General features: G+C 38.2%; 1 pseudogene; it reads right to left on the reverse strand.

Annotated features, from left to right (window-relative positions):
• Positions 1–294: 294 nt before the first annotated feature.
• Positions 295–23199, reverse strand: part of LOC100350260 (poly(rC)-binding protein 2 pseudogene) — a 196336-nt pseudogene continuing 173431 nt past the window's right edge.

Raw genomic sequence — 23199 nt, forward strand, 5'->3', positions numbered from 1 at the left:
AAAAGGGACTAATGATGTTCTGAATTCCTTTATGCGCCAGTCCATCTTTTGGTTATTTGGAAAAATTCCTGAACTGAAATGTGTTAATACTCCACTCTTACATTGCCATGACAAACAGAAAAATTCATGAGCCAAACCCCCCCACCCCAAAAATATAGGGAATATATAGGGAGAAGGTTATTAAACTAAATATGGATTTTAGTATTAACAGCTAAACAGAGACTGAAATTAAAAAGCTTTTAATTAAAAAAAAAAAAACATGAGTGGGTGATAAAGTATTTAGAAACTGAAAATTTACAAACTATTTAAGACCTGAATCACTGTTCTGAAACCACACAGATGGATCATGGGTGGTGATAAGCAGCAGAAAGGGATTATGGATGAATCTGCATTATTGTAGCTGCTCCCCACACCACCCGTCTTTGAGGAAATCCTGACATTCATTAGATACTGAGCCAGGCTAATGCTGGCAGCAGATCCATTGATGGTAACTTGCCTGTCAGCAAATCCTTCTGGGTTCCCAGTTTTGATCTGTGTCCCAGACATCTGACAAATCTCACTGATTTTGGTGCCCTGACCCCTGATTATGCAGCCAATACAATAATTTGGAACGGTGAGTTCATGGGCAGGGGTCGGAGCATATGCATCCAGTCCTGCACGGAATCTGGTGTTGCCATGTGCCCTAGGAAGATGAGCCAACTGGTGCAGCGTGGTCAAATCTGGCTGTGAACTGCCATACTATCCTCGAGTGATATTGGCCTGACCACCTGCAAAGATGACTGGTTACACCCTTGGAGGAAAAAGAGGACTGTGAGAGTGTCGCCCACATGACCATGCAGATCTGTTTGACAAACTCGATGGATTGCAGGATGCCAGCAATAGTTATGGCCCGCTCAGTTAAGTTGGGGAGCATATGCCCTGCCATCTGCACCTGAGCCCCTGTACTCTTGGATTTCCTTGCTCTTGTAACCACCTTTTCTAATGAGAGCACCATGCTGACTAGCAGGAGCCACCAGCCTCAGGGTAACCAGAGGTCTACTGGCAGCTGTGCTATTAGTCATAGAGCTGCTGATGTCCTCTTCCAGTTTGTCAGTGATCATAGCAAAGGCTTGGAAGATAGCATTAGTGGGTCTAGCCAAAGTGGTAATTCTCTCAGGACTAATACCTTCTGAGATGTTGATATATGCACCACTCACCTTGCAGATCTTAACAGATTCTCCTTTTTTTCCTAATGATGCTGCCAACTTCCTTGCCATTTATATGTAGCTGAAAAGTCAGAGTGACATTTAATCCACCTTCAATCACTCTGGTATCCACTTGGAGCAGTGTTCTTGGGAGCTGGACTTTGAATGATCCAATCTTTGGTCACTGATGGAGGTGAAAGCCAAAACTGCAGGTATGAGTTGACTGAAGGGAAAAAAAAAAAAGGGGGGTAAAAGGGGGACGGGCACCAGGCCGGGGTGATGTTTTGAATTCTAAAAGGATAAGCAGGAAATACTCCAGGCATATATGCAACTTACTTATTACAAATTTGAGATTTTCAGTGATATTAACCAAATCCTTGAAAGATACATTCTACAATTGTCACCTAGGAGAAAAAGATACCTAACGAGACATATACGTATTAAAGAAATGGAATCAATAATTCAAAACCTTGCAAAACACAAAGTCTCATGTCTGCCTTGTATCAGTAGTGAATTTCACTGAAAAATTAAGGCAAAAATAATACAATTTACCTACAATCTCTTCCTGAAAACATAAGCAGAGAAAACATAACTCATTATGAGAGCAGCATTACCATTATATCAAAAGGATTACAAGTGAAGAAATGTGTACCTCTATCTTTCTCATCAAAATAGACACAGAATTCCATTGAACAGTATTAGCTAGCTGAATCCATCAATGTATGGAAGGGATAATTCATCATGAGCAAGTGGCATTCACTCTCAGGAATGTAATGTTGGTTTAACAGTGATTAATTGACCCTGTAATTTGTCATATCAACAGAAAAAGAAAAAAGCATGATCATATAACAGCAGCATAGAAATTTGATAAAACTTAGTAAACATTCTAAGAAAGCTAGGTATAGAATGGAATTTCAGTAGCCTAGATAACGAAATATATGTAAACTCAACAGATAATGTCAGAGATGACAAATAGGAAGGTGAGACAGATTGCAAACAGTTTTTCTTAACTATTTCTTGGAGTGTTAAGCAAATTTCCACTTTTTGAAATACATTGAAAGACAGCTATATATAAGAAGGAGAACGTGCTCTAATCATCTCAGGATAATTTTAATGGTAAAAATTTGCAAGCACCTGTAATGGGAAGTAAAAAAAGTAAAAGTGCATGCAATGATGATCCAGATTAATGAATCATTAAGAGCTTAGTTTATTTACATACTACCATTATAAAGAGGTTATGAAATGGCATGGACAAAATGTCTAGTAGCCTGAACTCTGATAGGTCACCTTCCTTTTCACTTCTAGTTACAAAAATGTGCATCAGCCAAGGTATCTGCGTAACAGAAATGTGTTCCAAAATGGTACAAAGCCAACTTGTTTCAAATCCTAAGAAACAAGTCAAAACAACCTCATGTGCAAGACTCAGATGCTATATATATATTTGCAGTAGTAAGATACTGCTGATTACAATCAACCTAAGAAGATATATATTCATCACAATAGAATATATTTAACTTGTATACACCACTAGAAAGCTCCCCATGGAAGCTGATGGCCTTGGCGTCACATTTGCATAGCTATGCTAGAATTCTAATACACTCCTATGAGATTCTATTACTCTGACTTAAAATATTTATATATTTATGATTTATCAGATTTCTCCAGTTTGCAGAGAGAAGGAGGGGTTGTTCCAGATACCAGCTCAACTATTACTCTGTAATTTGTAGAAACAGATTATTTCCAGACTGGTTCTTGTTTCTACATAGTAAAGGGTCAGAGTTCTCTGTTCTTAGAAAAGTATTTCTTCAAATAAAAGTTATATACACAATTTTCAGGAATACAATAATGCCATGGCAATGAAAACTGTTGTTGCTTTTCCAATTTTTCTCCTCTCTTAATTTTATACCTCTCTGTATATAATTATCTCTCAAATATCAAAAGTTTCATCACTGAACTTAATGCTTAGTTTATTAGTGTTTGATTTTAAACAGCTCAATTTTGCTGCATAAAATTATTGTCATTTGTTTTAATTTAAAGACAGACAGATGCCCCATCTACTGGTTCACTCACCAAATATTCAATAGCCAGGATGGGGTCAGGTTGAAGCCACATGGCAGGAACTTGGGTATGCCAAGGGTGGCAGAGACACAACTGTGCAAGTCATCTCATGCTGTTTCCCCCGGTGCACATTTGCAGGAAAATAGCCAGGACTTCAACCCAGGCACTCTGACTTGTGAGGTGGATGTTCCAAGTGGTGTTCCACTGTGCCAAATATCTGCCTCTCATGCTTAAGTTAGGCTTAGGTTTGGTAATTTAAAAAATGTTAAAGGAGGGGCCGGTGCCATGGCACAGTATGCTAATCCTCCACCTGTGGTGCCGGCATCATATGTGGGCGCCGGTTCTAGTCCCGGCTGCTCCTCTTCCAATCCAGCTCTCTGCTATGGCCTGGGAAAGCAGTAGGAGATGGCCCAAGTCCTTGGGCCCCTGTACTTGCATGGGAAACCCAGAGGAAGCTCCTGGCTCCTGGCTTCAGATTGGTGCAGCTCCTGCCATGGAGGCCATTTGGGGAGTGAGACAACAGAAGGAAGTCTCTTCTCTCTCCCTCTCCCTCTCCCTCTCACTGTCTGTAACTTCCTGTCAAATGAATAAATAAAATCTTAAAAAATGTTAAAGGAATCAAAATAGTCAAAGTGTCTATCACCTCTATAGCCACATATTAATATCTTACATGGCAAAATTAAAAGTTTTCTTGAAGGATAATTGCATTGACAGTAAAATTGGAATGAGAAATTATACTCACATAAGTAGAGGATGCTTTACCCCAAATACTTGGAACCAGAAGTACTTCAGATTTCAAATTTTTATTCAGATTTTGGAATAATTGTATATACATAGTAATGACACCTAAATATAAACACAAAATTTATTTATGCTTCATATCCACCTTACACATAGCATCTGAAGATATTTTTATAAAGCATTCTTAGTGCACCTGTATTTTGACTATGACACTTCACATGAGGTCAGATGTGAAGATGTTGCCCTATAGTATCATATCAGTGCTCAAAATGTTTTAGATTTTGGTCTTTTGGATTAGAGATGCTCAACCTGTAGTAGGTTTCCTACAGATATCCATCCTTGTAGTAGTAATATATTTTAATTCTAATTTTTATTTATCAGGATGTAATTTAAATATCACAATTGAAAAACTTGCTTTACTTTTCTGAAGTTTAGCTTCTTTGTCCTTTTCCAAGATGAGAAGCCATCATCACAACTCACAGTAGTCCTTGTTTTTATGTTTATTTTCCAGGATAATAGAATTTAGTTAAAATAAAAATTAATCACAGAATTTTAACAACTCAGTACAACAGTGCTGTATTTCTCATTCATATTACCCAACACTCGATTGTTGAATTGGCTCTCTGTGGAGTCATTCTGTGTTCCCAGATCCTTCCACCTTGGGCCACCATATTCCTGTGATTCTTTGGATTCCTCCACTACTCTGTGCTGATTAGACTGAGATTAAAGTAAAAGAATAAGGAAGAATACTTGGTTTGTTTAGGGCCTCAGGTATAAGGGTAGCATTTGTCACCTGAGGTCACATTCTACTGACCAAACATTTGTCACATGGTCTCAAACCAGCTGCAAGGGAAAAAGCAAAAAGGAATTCCTTTGTACCAAGAAAGAGGAAATTGGGAACTGTTAACTAATTTCTATCAAATTTTGGTTAAAAGCAAATAATTTGGAGCCAGATAGCCTGAGTTAGAATCTTTGTCTCTTAACTTCCTTGCTGAGCAAATCAAATAACTTCTTTGGGTAATAATAGAATCTGTAAGATTATTGTGAAAATTAAACAAGTTAACATACATAAATGTCTTTGAGAAGTGCTTTGTACCCATGGGGCAATGTTGAAAGCTGAATTGCTTGTCACCATCCCAGAGTACTTACGCTAAAGTACTAATCTCAGTGCCTGAGAATGAGTCTGAATTTGAAGCTATTTTCTTTAAAGAGATAATAAAACTACAATAAGGCCATTCATTCATTAAGAATGAATAAGAGGAAATTTGGATTATGGCATGCAAAGAGGGGAGGTGATGTGCATACCGAGAAAGAAGATGGCCAACTAAAATTAAAGGAGGGATTCCTAGAGCAGATTATCTCACAGTCCTTAGGAGAAACCAGTTTTGCCAACACCTTGATCTCAGACTTTCAGCCTCCAGGACTAGGAGAAAACAAATGCTTGTGTCGTAAACCATGCAGTCTGTGGTCCTTTGCTATGGCAGCCCCAGTAGCCCAACACGGGCACTTTTGTGTGTTAGCTGTAACTAGTAATTTTGTCTGGAAAATAGGCCCTTTGGTATAGTTATGCAAAGTTAACCTTTAGGTATAAGGTAATTATAAAATTCTACTTTTTTCCTAGAGAATAGATCTTATGTTACACTTTCATTAAAGTCTTTCTTTCAGTAAAATCCCAAATGTCTAAAACACACAACGCAATGGAATTCATATTGCTGATGATCAACAATTCTTTTCTTCATGCTGCCACCTTTACTGCAACACCCATAATTTATTCCCATTTCTCCAATGTTCTTCTCTGAATTAATCCTCACATGTTAGAAATCAAAAAAGACCTTAATCTCCAGTTTAGGAGCTCAAGTATCATTTAATAACTGAAGCTAAGGCTGCAATTTCAGTTAAGAAATCATCTATCTCTTTCTCTGAGTGCTTAAAAGTATCACAGATGTGGTATAACAGTTTTCTAAATCTGAGGGATTATATCCAGTTTGCCTTCCAAAAATACATCATACAAAGAAGGTCAGGACTTTCAAACAACAGCAGCAATGTGAATGATCATAGCAGCATAGATTTTAGAGTCTAAAGCAATCTTACAATTCATCTCATTTTTTGCTTTTGACTGATATGACCAAGCCACAGAAATGAAAAGTAAAGAAGGGAATTTACTTAGGTCTCTAGACTCTAGGTACTTGTTCTTACCACCAATCAAGTACCAGTAATGAAAATGGATTATACTTGCCAATGAGAGAAAATTTCAGTGGCATGACAATTGAAATCATTACTGTTTTTCCAATAAAAGGGAACGAGATTTATTTGTACTCTGCTTTGTGTATTACAAATAGTAATTCCTCCAATAATTCTGACTACAAATGATCACCTCAGAACTGTGAAAAGTTGAAAGAGTATGGGAAGGTGACGTAGGCAGGCAGATAGGATAAATTGGTCAGATTTGTGAGCTTGATGAAAATGCCCTCAACCACACCCCTGTGTGATCTCATATCCCTTCCTGACCCCACCTGTATGCTCACCTTGCCAATCAGACTACATAACCACTCCCCTTTGGAGGTAGATAAAAAGCCTGGGACACTGTGGGCCCCTCCCTTTGTTGTCCTTGCTGCAGGTGCCTACCGGGCGCATGGCCTAGCAGGTGCATGGCCTTCCAGCAGCCTGCTCCCTGTGGGATGCTGGTGCCACAGGAGAAGGATTAGCCTACTGTGCTACAGGGCCGGCTCACATGTATTTTTTTATAGCATTCATTTTCCATGTAATGTGAAAAACATTTTTGCACTCAAAAATTTTTAACACTAAAGTAAACTGATGCTTTTAATTCCATTTTCCAAGGACTTTAGCAGTATCCCATAGCAAGAAAATATTGATGCCTGTGATTTTAATATGAATGCTTCAAATGATGTGATAGCTAAGTGACCCAGAAAGGTCACAATGACAGAAAAAGAAATATTTTCTTATTTCAGAGCTGTTCTTAACATTTTCTTTGTAAAAATGGTTTTAAATACACCTACATTTAGAGTGATGGCAAATTAAAACTCTCACAGACTGGCTGAACAATGAGCTATCATTTCCTTAAACTACTCCAAAGATTAAGCATACTAGTAGATTAGTAAATGGAAAATGATAGTGCCTACTCCTTCTGAAAGGAAATGAATTCATGTTCCTGTGATGTTGAGCAACGTAATTATGTCAATTTTGTTTTCTCTGCCACAAATACATTGAACTTCAAAAAGAACTATTGAAAGGGTTATTTTATTTAATTTTTCTTCCTCCCCTCTGTGGTTGACTGTAGAATCGTCATGCTTTGAGGAACAAGATCATTGTATTTGGTGTAATTTCTATAGCTTTCCAGTACTGCTAGTGGGAGAGGGGTGAATTTTGTTGCTCATCCAGAAAGATTTTATATCTTAATTATTGTCCTGTATTTTTTATGTCAGTTGTCTTTGTTGACCATTTTTTAAAAAGTAATATTCTTCTGCCAAACGTTTCTACTCCCCGGACAGGGTGATCTAGTTGTATCTAAGACATTTTGAGTGAAAGTGTTATTTGATGCCTTTATCCAATTCTTTTCCTTTAGGATGACAGAAATATTTCACAAATGGTGAGAACATGATTACCCTCCTTACTTATTTGGAATCCACTGGCAGCACAAAGAACATCTTTCTTACCCAGCATGACTGTGAACAGGCTGGTTCTTTCTTTGACAGGAGAGATAATCGCCCTGACTTAGCTGAACCAAAGACTTAGAAAAATTTATCTCCTGGGAGAATCAGCAGGCCTGCTTCAATTCCAACTCATATCCTGGGAGAAATAAAGTAAACCATTTATTTAAGTGCTTTTTCAAAGACCCTGCACAACATTTGACAAAAACTTTCATTTTATCATGCTTCTCTCTGTGTTAGCTACTTGTCCATTAATACCACCAACATTAACTACACATGAGTTGCAGGAAGCTACCGTAGAGACACCAATTAGAGCTGGTTGTCTGAGAAATTGTGAAAGAGACTAAAGAAAAATGGGCCACTGCAGGAAGGCCTGTCTAGCTTTTCTGTTTATTGACGGGATGACCTTTCTCTTCTTTATCTTTGAAGAAAGAGAAGCCAAACTGTGTAAAACTTTTTATTATTTACTTATTTGTAATGAGAAGAGCTCACAGGTCTGGGAAGTCTTCCTCTTAGATGATAACAAGCTGCATCTTGACATTAAAAACAACTTTTCTTGCACATTTGGTGTATAAGGGCATTAACTTTCCCGACTCTGGCCTGTGGAATTTCCTCTGCTGGTATGAGCCTGCCTATTCCTGCTCTCTGGTGTTCTGGATAAAACTTCTCATCTTTGAAAGGTGGAGTTACAGAGAGGGAGTTGCAGAGGCAGAGAGAGAGAAGTCTTCCATCTGCTGATTCACTCCCCAAATGGCTGCAACAGCCAAGGCTGGTCCAGTACAAAGTCAGGAGCCCTGAGCTCCATCTGAGTCTTCCACATGGGTCATATTCCACTCTTTGTCATGCACACAGTCAGGGAGCTGCTTTGTAACTGGAGCAGCAAGGACTTGAACTGGCACACATATGGGATGCCTGTGCTGCAGGTAGCAGCTTAAGATACTACACCACAGTAATAGCCCATCCTTCTCATCTTTGAACAGTCCTATACAAAGTATTTCTTACATGCTGCTCAACTCCCTGTCAACCCAAAGCCTGATGTACCTCCATATGCAGCCCCCAATCTCTGTACTCAAGCAATCTTCAGAATTCACTCTCTGTGAAAATGTAATTATCTAATGGCAAGGAGTGTATATCATTTGTATTTGATTACCATTATCTCATTCCTCATCTGGTACATTATTGATGATAAACATGTATGAGTTACCCCAATAAAGCTATGTAAATAAAAAAAGTCCCACAATTTTCTTTTCTTTTTTTAAGGTTTGTTTTATTTATTTGAAAGACAGAGTTACAGAGAGAGGTAGAGACAGAGAGAGAGGTCTTCCATCCGCTGGTTTACTCCCCAGATAGCCACAATGGTTGGAACTGCGCCAATCCAAAGCCAGGAGCCAGAAGCCAGGAGCTTCTTCTGGGTTTCCCATGTGGATGCAGGAGCCGAAGGACTTGGGCCATCTTCTACTGCTATCCCAGGCCATAACAGAGAGTTGGATCAGAAGAGGAGCAGCCGGGAATAGAACCGGTGCCCATATGGGATTGCTGGCGCTTCAGGCCAGGGCTTTAACCCACTGGACCACAGCGCCAGCCCCTCCCACAATTTTCTACTTACATATTTATCTTACATGAAGGCACACATAGGGACATTTCAAAAAGTTCCTGGAAAATAAAATTAAAAGATAATTTTAATTTTTGTGCAAAATAATTTTAAATCCATGCATTTTTTCATAAAATGCATTTTCATGAGCTATTTGAAACTCTGCATATACATGCAGAGCCATATGAGTATATCCTCTGTATGATAATATTGTCTTACAAAACTATAACATTTATTCAGTAAGACCTAATATGAAAACATAAATTCATTCGGATGCATTGTTATCTCTGTTACTGTGTGTCTAGAAGTCATCCCAATTTTGCAGACTCCAGTTGGCACTTCCTGCAGTGTGCTTGCCCCTGGCCCATTATTTCCTTGCCCTGACACAGGGGCCTCACTTTCATTCAGTGTTTCCCAGTGAGCTCTCCCATAGTGCACACAGTGAACTACAGTCTACCTCATTGTTGCTTCGGAGTTCTCTTCCCAGCCTACTTAGTTCCTTTATTATCCCAGAAATTACTGCAGATTCTGTTTTCCTTTATATTCTGCACCTCCGCTCTTGAAAAGTTAGGTAAAATGCTTTAAATTTCTTTGAACAGAATAGAAATACTAAGAATAGATTGTCTGCTTGTCATGTCCAGAAAAATGCCTTAGAAAACTTCAATGAACCTTTTCTCTTTGCTCACCAACAATAAGAAATCCAGAAAGCAGGAAAAAAATCTAATAGTTTCAAAAGAAAAATTAACACCATCAGTAGTTGCTTAGTAAGCACAGCAATGATGGAGGGATTTAACACATAAAGAGCATTAGTGCAAAGTCACCACCTGGTGTTTCATAGCCATGACTCATCTCTTTACAGTCAGCCTTATAGTTACTGTAGGCACACACTCATCTGCCACAAAGTCCAAGCCATTTGCATGAATTATGGCCTTCAGAACAATTCTCCACACGTTGAGGGCAATACCTGTGTTTTCCTAGGTCTGTTGACTCAAGAATAACATGTTTTCCCCTCAGAAATCTTAAATTGCCTTTTTGTGCATGATTTCCTTAAAAACTAGCTCTAGTTACAAGCTCCAGTCCTTGATTTACACAGCATTTTACTCTGTAAAGCATTGCTTGGTGTTCTGTCAAGATTCATCGTGGAATACCTATGCACTCAATTGGCTTCCTCCTACTTCACATTCTGCAAGAGTTTTAAAGGCAAAGCAAGCAAACACCAAAACTCCCTGGCAACTAAAATTATTTGAATCCTCTGCTACCCTGCTTTCAAGTGGTCTATGACAAATGATGGCATTTGATCTCCTCGTCTTTGAAGATCAGAAATCTCCTTTAAAAACTGGATATTAGATCGGCGGTTCTGAAATCTTGAATCAACTTGTGTTTTGAAAAAAAAAAAAGTCAGTATCCTAGCCTGTGTTCCTCAAATGCTCACGTGGGCGTGACTTACTTTAAGATCTTTTAAAATGCAGGTATGGAGTGGGATGGAGCTAGAGATTTTGATTATTCATTTCCTATGAGGTGACATCCACCTGTCTGTGCAGGGCCACGTCTTCAATAGCTAAGCCTCAGGACCCCACTATGGCCTATGAGTTCCAGAAGTCTCACAGTGGAACTAGGCACTTCGTGTTCTAAATAAGTTGCCTTCATGAGACATATGTAGCCAGTTAGCATCCATGGACTAACATTTGGAAATAAATAACATGTATAGTATTTTACTGACTTTTGTTTTTTCATGACACAATGTTCTTTGTTTTTATAGAGGCAGCATCATAACAGGGCAATTTTAATACAATAGTTTAGTTGCCATGTGTATTAACTATGTATTGAAATGAAAATGAAGTACTTGTATTTGCATTCTAAGGTAACTTACATGTAAGAGTCATCTGTTTTAAAATTTGAATCAGTGCACACATATCTTTAACTATATGCATGCAGCAATAGGTAAACTGAGAAGACTAAATATCATCTTCCGTAATACCTAGACCTTTTAAAAAAATCTCTCATCAGCATGGGAAACCATCGATCTGATATATCTCCAAAAATATTAATGTCTCAGCTGGGCATGGTTTCACTCTTCAGCTTTTATTATCTAATTTCAACTTGGTAAGCTTTCCCTTCAACCCACTATCAGAAATTATTAATGAAAGTTTTTGAAAAATAAGTTATAGAAAGTTGCATAACTCAATGATTAAAAATTATCTGGGATAGTAGTTAAGAAGCAGATTGTCCAAAAATGACAACGATTAAATACTTTGTGATAACTTTCTAAGGAGATTGACTAAAATGTATTTTTGATATATACTCAGCATGCAGCAGGCTTGTAATCATATTTTAAGCATGAGAAATTGAATCTGTCTCAGTCTCTTAATCTCCACGAGTATAAGCATGGTCTCTGACAGTCACATGATTTAACTTCAGGCTATTAATCCACTTAGGAAGCACATTAAATGTAATTTTGTACTAATGATGCTGTGAATGTAGGATTTGTATTGCTTGTTGCTGACTGTGCTCTATCTGCTTACTTTTTTCCTGAGGGCTATTGTATTCAATTGTAATCTGTCAATTCAATAACTAGCATTTGTTGTGTACCCATGAATCCTTACAGACCCTCAGGGAACAGAAACAGGAGCCCAGAATTTCCTTACATTCCATCTAAAACTCTCCTCTATGAAATCATTCAGAAAATATTTATGTGAATAAGAAAGACTTTCTTGGGCCCTGCACTGTGGCTCAGTGGGTGAGGCTGTTGCCTGCAATGCCAGCAAACCATATGGGAACTGATTCAAGTCTTGACTGCTCCTCTTCTGACCCAGCTCTCTGCTATGGCCTGGGAAAGCAGTAGAAGATGGTCCAAGTGTTTGGGCCCCTGCACCCATGTGGGAGACCCAGAAGAAGCTCCTGGATCCTGGCTTCAGATTGGTGCGGCTCCGGCCATTGCGGCCAACTGGAGAGTGAACCAACACATGGAAGACCTCTTTCTCTGCTTCTCCTTCTCTCTTTGTGTAACTCTGACTTTCAAATAAATAAATAAATAAATCTTAAAAAAAAGGAGAAAGACTTTCTCTTTTTAACTTTCTGGCACTGATTGATCATATCTTTGACATGTCATATGGCTAAAGGAATATACCACTGTCTTACTAGCTCAGATCTTATGGTATAAATAGGATCAATTGCAGAGCATATGAAAACTTGCTCTTGAGACTTCAGCTGTAGAGTTACATAGTAAAAATCTGCATTATACCTTTTTTATCAATCACTCCAAATTTTACTGATGACTTCTGGAACCTTCTCTATTATCCCATTAAATGCCTTCAAATTCTTCTTGGTATTTGTATATTTTTAACAAATGTTTGTCTCCTCAGTCAGTACTAATTTCTGTCTCATTTGTGACCATGAAGAAAAATAAGTAGAATATCTTAAAATGTAAAATGTATTAAGCCTTGCTAATTTTCTCCCTAGCCTGCCTGAATTTTTCCCTATATCCAGAGCCTATGCTTAAATTGATAATAAATGCTGTACAATTTGGGCATCTGCCTACAATAATACCACCATCCTATTATGCAAACTCCAAATGTTCAAATAGTCTTTCCTGGCTATATCTACTTAGGTTCTAGGCTAATTAGGAGAATCACATATTTCACTATTTAAAAATGAAAACTGAAGGGCTAGCATTGTGGCATGGCAGGTAAAGCTGCCACCTGCAATGCCAGCAGACTGTATGTGTTCTGGTTCTTAACCCAGGCATCCCACTTCTGATCCAGCTCCTTGCTAACGGCCTTGGAAAAACAGCAGTGTAGGCATGTGACAGTTTCTTCAGCTGTATGATCAGAATCATAAAAGTGCACCTTACGTTCCTGTTAGAACAGATATGAGATGATGCTCACAAACTAGTTAGCATATACTGTAAGGCATATATATTTTCCCCAAGGCCATGTTGCATGTCTTTCTTCCTCTCTTATCATCACCAATCCCAGTCAGATTTTTCTTATTAGAAACTATCTAGAAGTGTAAGTGTTTGGGCCCTGCCACATATGTGGGAGAAGCAGATGAGGCTCCTGGCTCCTGGCTTCAGCCTGGCCCAGTGCTGGCTATTGCAACCATCTGTGGAGTGAACCAGATGGTAGATTATTCCCCCTCTCTCTCTCCCTTTATTTGTGACTCTGACTCTCAAATAAATAAAAAAATCTTAAAAAAGATATGGTAACTAAAGAATTTTAGTTAAGAAGAGAAATTTTATGACAATTTTTATGGGAAATTGCAATATGTGTGGGCAAAGAATCTTGATTGTTAGGGAAGACTCATGAAATGGGAAATATATTTACACCTAAATCTGCAAAAGCATCCCAAATATATAATGCATGATGAACTGAAAGACACAGAAAAATCAACTTGTTTTTTAGAAAATCATTTAAATGGGAAAATGCAAGGTATTTGCTATGCCATTTCTAAGTTTTAAATAGTTACTGGGCTTTATGTAGTTAGATAATGCAAGAGATTTCAAGGAGAAATGCTCACTCACAAGTATCACTCCAGTGCCTCTTAATTCTTTTTTATTTAAGATTTATTTATTTATTTGAAAGGCCAAGTTACAAAGAGCCAGAGACAGAGGCAGAGGTAGAGAAAAAGAGAGGTCTTCTATCTGTTGGTTCGTTCCCCAAATGGACCAGAGCTGGGCCAATCTGAAACCAGAAAGCAGGAATCGGAAGTTTCTTCCAGGTCTCCCACACGAGTGCAGTGGCCTAAGCACCTAGGCCATATTCCATTGCTTTCCCAGGCCACAGCAGAAAGCTGGATCAGAAGAGGAGCAGCCAGGACTAGAACCGGCACCCTTAGAGAATGTTGGAACTGGAGGCAACAGCTTAACCTGCTAAACCACAGCACCGGCCCCACGCCTCCTAATTCTGATCCTATTTGCATCATTTTCTGCATGTATTCAGCTCAGATCTTAAACCCATCTTACTTATTTCTTATTTCTGCTTTCTTGCTGAGTTTTAATTCATTAGTTACTCCCAACATTTTGCTTCCCTCAAAAATGTTTTAGAAAAGTATAGCTATGGAATCCACAGCTCTCAATCCCTCTAAATTGGATGTTATTGATCTATAACAATCAGAAATTATTCTCCATGCTGGGTTACTGGCAAGCATAGTGTTTTAAAACACTGTTGGAATGAAGAACATTTTCAGGCTTAAAGTCTAAATTAAAAAATAATCACTCATGTATGCAGTCACTTTATTTGCCAATTCCTCTGTGACAACATTTATCAACTCTCAGTCAATAGGGGCAAGCAGTATCATTTCATAATCACCTATGGAAATTTGTGGGCTTCTCTATTTCTGGGAGTTAGAAAAATAACTAAAATCATATATATATATATTTATGTACATATATACTTTTAAATAATTTGTGTAAGAAAATAATACAAAACATATTCGAAGTGTGAAACATTACCTAAAACTGTGCTGCTCTTTCTGGGATATCATTTTCAATACCTTTAGAGGGTATTTAGAGGGAGACCTAAAATTTCACAAATTTTGTAAATGTTCTGGTAAAGAGAGCACAAGACAGAGGGAATTGCATATTATAGCCAATGATATACACCTATAAAGTAACAATGGCGAGATGCACTATACCATTACAATTCGCTACCAAAATAGAATATTTATCCATATTGCTACCACCCAGAGAGCATGAGAGTACAAAACACAATATAGAAGGCATTTGGAGGAAACAATTCTCTGCAGTAACAGAAAAATAGATTATTCTTTAAAGAATTTTTTTTAGGATTTATTTATTTGTTTGAAAGGCAGAATTACAAAGAGGCAGAGGCAGAGAGAGAAAGGGAGGTCTTCCATCTGCTGGTTCACTCCCCAGCTGGCCATAACAGCCAGAGCTACACCAGTCCAAAGCCAGGGGCAAGGAGCTTCTTCCAGGTATCCCACATTGTGGGCAGGAGACCAAGGACTTGGGCCATCTTCTACTGCTTTTCCAGGCCATAGAGACCTGGATTGGAAGTGAAGCATCCAGGACTCGAACTGGCATCCATATGGGAAGCAGGCACTGAATTCGGGGTCTTTAGCCTCTACACCACATCACTGGCCCCTCTCTAGAGAATCTTGATACAAGTTGGTTTAATATACTTTTATGCTTGCAGAAGTGGAAATGGGAGCACTAATGTTAGCTCTGCACTGCTAATTAAGCAATTATGGAAACAGGTGAAAGAAAGGTAAAAAAATGATTGACAGTAGTCATATCATCATAATAGGATGGAGAAAAGTCACTTATGAAAAAGATCACAGGCAATAATGTCTGCTATTTGTGTAATACTACATATTTCGACAGTGATTTTATGTGTCTATCAAGTGACATGCAGTACCTCTGCTTATGTGAAAGCTATGCTGGTATGTAGATATATAATCTTCATTTGACATATGGGGAGGCTGGCGCCAAGCCCAATAGGCTAATCCTCCACCTGTGGCACTGGCACACCGGGTTCTAGTCCCGGTCGGGGCGCTGGATTCTGTCCCGGTTGCTCCTCTTCCAGTCCAGCTCTCTGCTGTGGCCAGGGAGTGCAGTGGAGGATGGCTCAAGTGCTTGGGCCCTGCGCCCCATGGGAGACCAGGAAAAGCACCTGGCTCCTGCCTTCGGATCAGCGTAGTACGCCAGCTGCAGCGCACCAGCAGTGGCGGCCATTGGAGGGTGAACCAACGGCAAAAGGAGGACCATTCTCTCTGTCTCTCTCTCTCTCACTATCCACTCTGCCTGTCAAAAAAAAAAAAAAAAAAAGACATATGGGGAAAAGAGGCACTGAGATGATTTCTGGTTCACTTGAAGGCAGACTACTCTGCAACATGGGCAAGTTCCAGCTGAGATCTCCCTGACTCCAAATCTCTGCATTGGCCATGCCACACATGCCACTTTCCAACATAGGAGGAATTGGGCATGGAGAGGCTGTGTCATGGGACATGTACTGTATAGAATACTAGACAGCAGTAAAAAAGCAATGAAATCTGGACATTTGCAAAAAAATGGAGGAACCTGGAAAACATCATGCTGAGTGAAATAAGCCAGTACCAAAGGGACAAATATCATATGTTCTCCCTGATCGGTGACAACTAACTGAGCACCATAAAGGAAACCTGTTGAAGTGAAAGGGACACTATGAGAAACAGTGACTTGATCAGCCCTTGTCCTGACTCTTGATGTACAACTTAATACTTTATCCCTTTTGTATTTTTTTTTGTTCTACTTAATACTATTGGTTGGACTCTTTAATTAACACAAAATTATTCTTAGGTGTTTAAATTTAACTGAAAAGTGATCTCTGTTAAATGTAAGAGTGGGAATAAGAGAGAGAGAAGATGTACAATTTGGCACAAGCTCAAGATTACTTGCCCCAAATGGTATAGTTAGAAACGTGCCAGGGGATTCCAATACAATCGCATCAAGGTGGCATGTACCAGTCCAAGTGATCAATTTCAGTTCACAATTGATCATAATGATAGGTCGAAGAGTCAAAGGGATCACATAAACAACACTAGTGTCTGCTAATACTAACTGATAGAATTAAAAAAGGAGAGAACGATCCAACATGGGAAGTGGGATACACAGCAGACTCATAGAATGGCAGATGTCCTAAAGAGCACTCTGGCCTCAGAATCAGCCCTTAAGGCATTCGGATCTGGCTGAAGAACCCATGAGAGTATTTTAGGCATGGAAAGCCAAGACAATCTGGCAAAATAATAATAAAAAAAGACCTAAATGAAAGATCTCTGTGAGTGAGATCCCAGTGGAAAGAACGGGCCATCAAAGAAGGAGGTACCTTTCTCTGAAGGGAGGAGAGAACTTCCACTTTGGCTATGACCCTGTCTGAATAAGATCGGAGTCAGCAAACTCAAAATGCTTCCATAGCCTTGGCAACTCATGACTAGAGCCTAGGGAAATTACTGACACCATAAACAAGAGTGTCAAATTGTTAAGTCAACAACAGGAGTCACTGTGCACTTACTCCTCATGTAGGATCTCTGTCCTTAATGTGCTATGCATTGTGATTTAATGCTATAACTAATACTCAAACAGTATTTTTCACTTTGTGTCTCTGTGTGGGTGCAAACTGCTGAAATCTTTACTTAATATACTAAATTGATCTTCTGTATATACAGATAATTGAAAATGAATCTTGATGTGAGTGGAATGGGAGAGGGAGCGGGAGATGGGAGGATTGGGGGTGGGAGGGAAATTATGGGGGGGCATTGTAATCCATAAACTGTACTTTGGAATTTATATTTATTAAATAAAAGTTAGAAAAATTAAATCAATACAATGAACCCAAAAAAAGAGTTAAGCATAAAAAGAAATAAATTATCCTAACTCTGCCTGATATCTGTCTTACACACTCAACAACCCATTTTAAATCAAGAACTATATGCACATTTCAATGCCTGATTACCAAAAAGAACAATTGCCATGTGGGTTTCATAAGCTAATAATCAATTTAGTTTTGTAGTCTCTGAGCTATAACTCTTAGAGTTTCCAAGGAAATTGAGGGATATAAAACAGAGGCCTTGGGATTCCCAAATAAAAAGAACCATACAGGAAAAAAAAGAACTATACTAGCTTTAGGCATGCCTGACTTTTCAGAATTGCTTATGTCTCTTAGTTTGCACTAGACTATACAATCATCCTCACAGATACTACTAAAAATCAGTCCTAGATTGTTTAGATTAATTAAGTAGCCTGTAATTTTCCAATTCCTGTCTGTCCCTAAGAGATAATATAATTTCTAAAACTTTCAACTCATGTTAGGCTTATAATTTACAATAAAATTGAAAAGTACAATTTGTATTTGAGTTGCAAAGAGCAAGACCTTTTTAATGACTAGGTTCTCATTCTCAAGAATTAGAAAAGGATGATTTCCAAACCTGACTCTTGACACTTAATAGGGATATGACAATCTCATCATCTGTCTGATCAGAATAAGAAAAGCATTTTAGGTTCTTGTTAGAACAGAAATGAGATGATGCTCACAGCATGTTTAGCTTATTATTACTGTTAGACTGATTTATTTTTCCCCAGGCCATGTCTCATGCCTTTCTTCCTTTCTTATCATCACCATTCCCAGTCAGAATTTTCTTATTAGAAACTATCAGAAATATAACAATGCATGCTAAAATCTTTGATAAATGAAAAAATATATAAACATATATTACAAATTCCCTGAAATACATTTGTAATAACACTGCATATGATGGCAGTGAGCACTATACTGTGTGGATCTTTGAAGAACTTTGTGTTTGTAGTCCCAGGCACTTCGTAGCCACATGACTCTGATTTTCTGATGAATGCAGGCAAAAGGTGAACCATCATAGAGATGACTTGTGTTCTCATTTGTACTTTTTCAAAAAAGTGTGATCACCAGTGTTTGCATAGCTTACTTACTACATCCTCCATCTGTAACCAACACATATACTTAAATTTTCAAAGTATGTGTAAAATGTAAAAGTAAAATGTAAAAGTAAAAGTATGTGAAACTTAACTTACACATACTTAATTTACATTTTACATTTTCCTAAAGTAAACAAAGGGTAAATTGATTCCTCCACTATTATTGCATCTGTAAAATAGATCTAGAAGCATGCTACAAGCACTAATTCTTTCTCCTCTTTGAAGTTGTGATAAAAAAATTTCATCCAGCAAACTTTGTAGCATGTGTATATATGCTATGTTTAATGTGATAAGTAATTATCATAAATAGTTTTTTTTCTAGACATTACATTCCCAGTGTAATTCCTCTTCATCAGATTAACAAGACTTTGAAACATTCAGAAACACATTTGATTGTTAATGAGGAACTAGTAAATGAAACTGGTATTAGAAATATAAAGGCAGATCAGCCACGATCTCTTCTTATAACGTTCAAAATAATACTTTAGGACTTGGGTATGCTTTTGTTTATGTTAAGATAGTAAAATAATAATAATAATCTGAGTCTGGTCAATTGATGAATTTTTTGGGAGTAATCAATGTATTAATCTATAAAGATAATTAATTTCTGTCTTATTAGATTTGCTAAAATAATTATTTTATATCAAAGGTATATGCTTTCATTTATTACTTTCTTTCAACATACATTGAGTTTAATTTGCTATTCTGTTGGATTTTTTTTTTTTTTTTGACAGGAAGAGTTAGGCAATAAGAGAGAGAGAGAAAGACATTGAGAAAGGTCTTCCTTTTTCCGTTGGTTCACCTCTCAAATGGCCGCTACTGCCAGCGTGCTGCGCTGATCCAAAGCCAGGAGCCAGGTGCTTCTTCCTGGTCTCCCATGTGGGTGCAGTGCCCAAGCACTTGGGCCATCCTCCACTGCCTTCCAGGGCCACAGCAGAGAGCTGGACTGGAAGAGGAGCAACCGGGACAGAATCTGGCGCCCCTACCGGGACTAGAACCCGTGGTGCTGGCACCGCAGGCGGAGGATTAGCCCTGTGAGCCGCAGCGCCAGCTGGTTTTGTTTTTAAAGATTTATTTATGTATTTGAAAGTGAGAGATACAAAGGGAGAAGGAGATACAGAGAAAGAAAGAGAGCTTCCATCTTCAGGTTCATTCCCCAGATGGCCTCAATATCTTTTTTATTATTTATAATTTAAGAAGTACACAGTTTACCTCTAAACACATCCCAGTTAGCTTTGAATTAATATACTATTTCACATTCTATGAAGGTAAAAAATTTTCAATATAATTTTATTTATTATGCTAATTCCCTTTGGGCTAGCAGTGTTACATATATTACAAAGATTCAGAGTCCCATGTTAAGGAGATGTTATTTTGCTTTATGTAGTCATTTAAATTCTATAAAGAAGAAATCGCTGACTTTTTATGCTTACCTTCCATTTGCATTTGACTTTCACATAGAAGTATTAGTCCTTCTGTCTTACAGGGCTGGTAGGCAGGTGGCATTTAGCTGCTTTTCTTTTTAATCTGCTGTTTTCATAATTTGTCTCCTCACCACCCATATTGTTTAAATGAAGTTCATTGTGTTGAGGTTGACTAAGAGGGGACTGTATCCTGAACATTATGAAAGTCATTATGTGACATTAAGTCGCTTGATTATTCAATGTTCTTATACTTTAGGTTCTTTTGAAAAGATTCTGAGTTTTTTAAATTAAGTACATTTGTTCATATATTTTTGATTGATTACCATTGATTTACCATGAAACAGTAATAAACATATTGCATAAGTGAGGCAAAAAAAGGGAATGCTTATTCATGAGAATTTTAGGAATTCTTCTCAAGTGAGTTTCATCAGAATCATAGTAATTACTTTGAATAATGAATTAGAATTAATGTCCCACCATCACAAAAAAAGCAAAGAACATGTTGTGACAGTTAGGACAGAGCTTTAGAAAATTCAGTTTAGGGGCTGGCATTGTGGCATAGCGGAAAAAGCCTCCACCTGCAGTACTGGCATACCATATGGGTGCTGCTTCATGTCTTGGCTGCTCCACTTCCGATGTAGCTCTCTGCTATGGCCTGAGAAAACAGTGGAAGATGGTACAAATCCTTGGGCTCCTGCACCTGCATGGGAAAACCTGAAGGAAGCTCCTGGCTCCTGGCTATGGTTTGGTGCAGCTCTGGCTGTTGAGGTCAATTGGAGAGTGAACCTGCGGATGGAAGACCTCTCTTCCTCTCTGTCTCTCTCTGTCTCTCTGCTTCTCCTTCTATGTAACTATTTCAAATAAATAAATAAATCTTAAAAAAATTCAGCTTAAATAAACACTGAATTATTCTGATTCAAATAAATTCTTTATAGCCATTACTATTAGAAGATGCCATTGTTTATATATACATACAAAATACACATATATGCACATGTTGATATGTTATTTTCATATATTTAAAATCATATTAAATGTATATCTTACATATATACACAAATGCACATATAAATATATAAACTACCCATGTTTGTCATTATTCCTCATGACTTACTAGGTCATTATAAGCAGATTCAGGTTAATTTGATTTCTCTGCCCACATTTCTGTGTGAACATCCCAAGGAGACTGGTATTCATTTGCACTCACACAGACAGGATAGCAGATTTATCATCTTGCTCTAGGAATATGTTAACTATCTCATACTCTGTCATTGTATAGTCAGGAGGATCTCTAACCACCACAGCTTTCTTCTAGACTATTCTGTCAATGGCATCATGTCAATCCTATCAGATGAACAAGAAGTGGAAAGTGTGCTAGAGGCCTTGGCTATAAGCGTGTGCTGCGGATGGTGGAAAATCAAGCCAATGAAGAGCAGTTGCTGACACATCTCACCCAGTCCTTCTCACGGGGCACTCAGCTAAATAAGTCCAAGACCCTTGCAGCTCTCTTGTGTGCATGCATATGCAATGCCTGATCAATAGGAAGTAAATGCCAAGCCCAGTTGAATGCAAATTTGAAGGGAAGTCCCAGCTCTGGGACCTCTGCTGCAATTGCATCATTTTTGGCTCAATTTCTACCTTGTCCAGTCCTATGTCCTTTACCTCCCACAGGTTTTGTTCCCCAAAACATTTCCCTCTTTTTGTACGAATCTGGATTTTGCTATTTTTGAAAGATTTATTTACTTATTTATTTGAAATGCAGAGTTACAGAAAGGCAGAGACGGAGAGAGGTATTCCATACTCTGGGCTACTCCCCAAAGGGCCTCAACTGCCATAGCCAGGAGCCAGGAGCTTCCTACAGGTCTCCCATGTGGGTGTAGGGGCCCAAGGACCTGGGCCGTCCTCTACTGCCCTCCCAGGCCATAGCAGAGAGCCAAATCAAAAGTGGAGCAGCTGGGCCTGAAACTGGCACTTAAATGGGATGCTGGCACTGCAGGTGGTGGCCACACCCACTACACCACAGCACTGGTCCCTATTTTTTCAGAGAACCTAAAGCTATTTAGAGCAGGATTGGGATACTGTGATGGTGACAGGTGCTCCCTCAATCTCTCTGTGTCTAGCCACCAACAATTAAGAATGAAGCATGCCCTCCCACCCCATTCTCATACCTTTCCTTACTGGACTCAGGAAGAAATATATTAATAGATGTTTTTCTTTTATTGGGAAGCTCAAAGAAAATGCAATGTCCTGTAGATGGATGTCTAATTTTCTGTTTCCTTGAATGTGTGAGGGTATAGTAGTTTACGAAATGATTGGGGAACTATTTATAAGGTAATGAAGAAAATAATAATCTGTAATAATAATCTATCATGAAACATACACGTGGATACAATGATAAAGATGAAAACTAAATAATAACTTAGGCATTAAGCCAACTGACTTTGTAAATTAAAGAATTTTCTGGATTGTCAATAATTTGGGAGAAAGAACTTTTTTCTAACTTTTATTTTGAAATAAATATGAGTTACAGCTGAGTTGTGAAAGCAGTACAGAGTATTCTCATCTATTTTCTACCAATTTCCCTTGGTGTTAACAAAATAGTTCTATAATTATCTAAGCCAGGATAAAAAAAAGTCACAGTAATAGAAAGGACATTGGTTTTACTTTATTTTTGGCTGGGGGTATGGTACAGACTTTTGACTGCAGAGAAAATAGCTGCTGTATCTTTTCTCAGACAAAACATGTAGGTCGTTTATTGGGTAATCAAAGCTGATATCTCAGAATACTGGGATGATACTATATCTAGCCCAATCTGTCCTTTATGTAATCACGTAATGCATTAACATATCAGTAAAGATTAGCATTTCATTATGTAATAAGTTCCCATTTTCAAAGTTCTAATTTTGAGAAGTTGCTCTTTTGACTGACTTCTAAAATTTCTCTTATCCTGACAACTGCTATTGCCTGGATGTTTATATCTCTCCCCTACCTCAAATTCATATTTTGAAATCCTAATATCAAGTATTATGAGCAGGGGCCTTTGGATAAATACTTAGGGCTTAGGATAGAGTCTTCATGAATGAGATTAGTG

Source organism: Oryctolagus cuniculus, chromosome 5, assembly GCF_051225735.1.
Source record: "Oryctolagus cuniculus isolate XC-2025 breed Fujian yellow rabbit chromosome 5, ASM5122573v1, whole genome shotgun sequence".
Lineage (NCBI taxonomy): Eukaryota > Metazoa > Chordata > Mammalia > Lagomorpha > Leporidae > Oryctolagus > Oryctolagus cuniculus.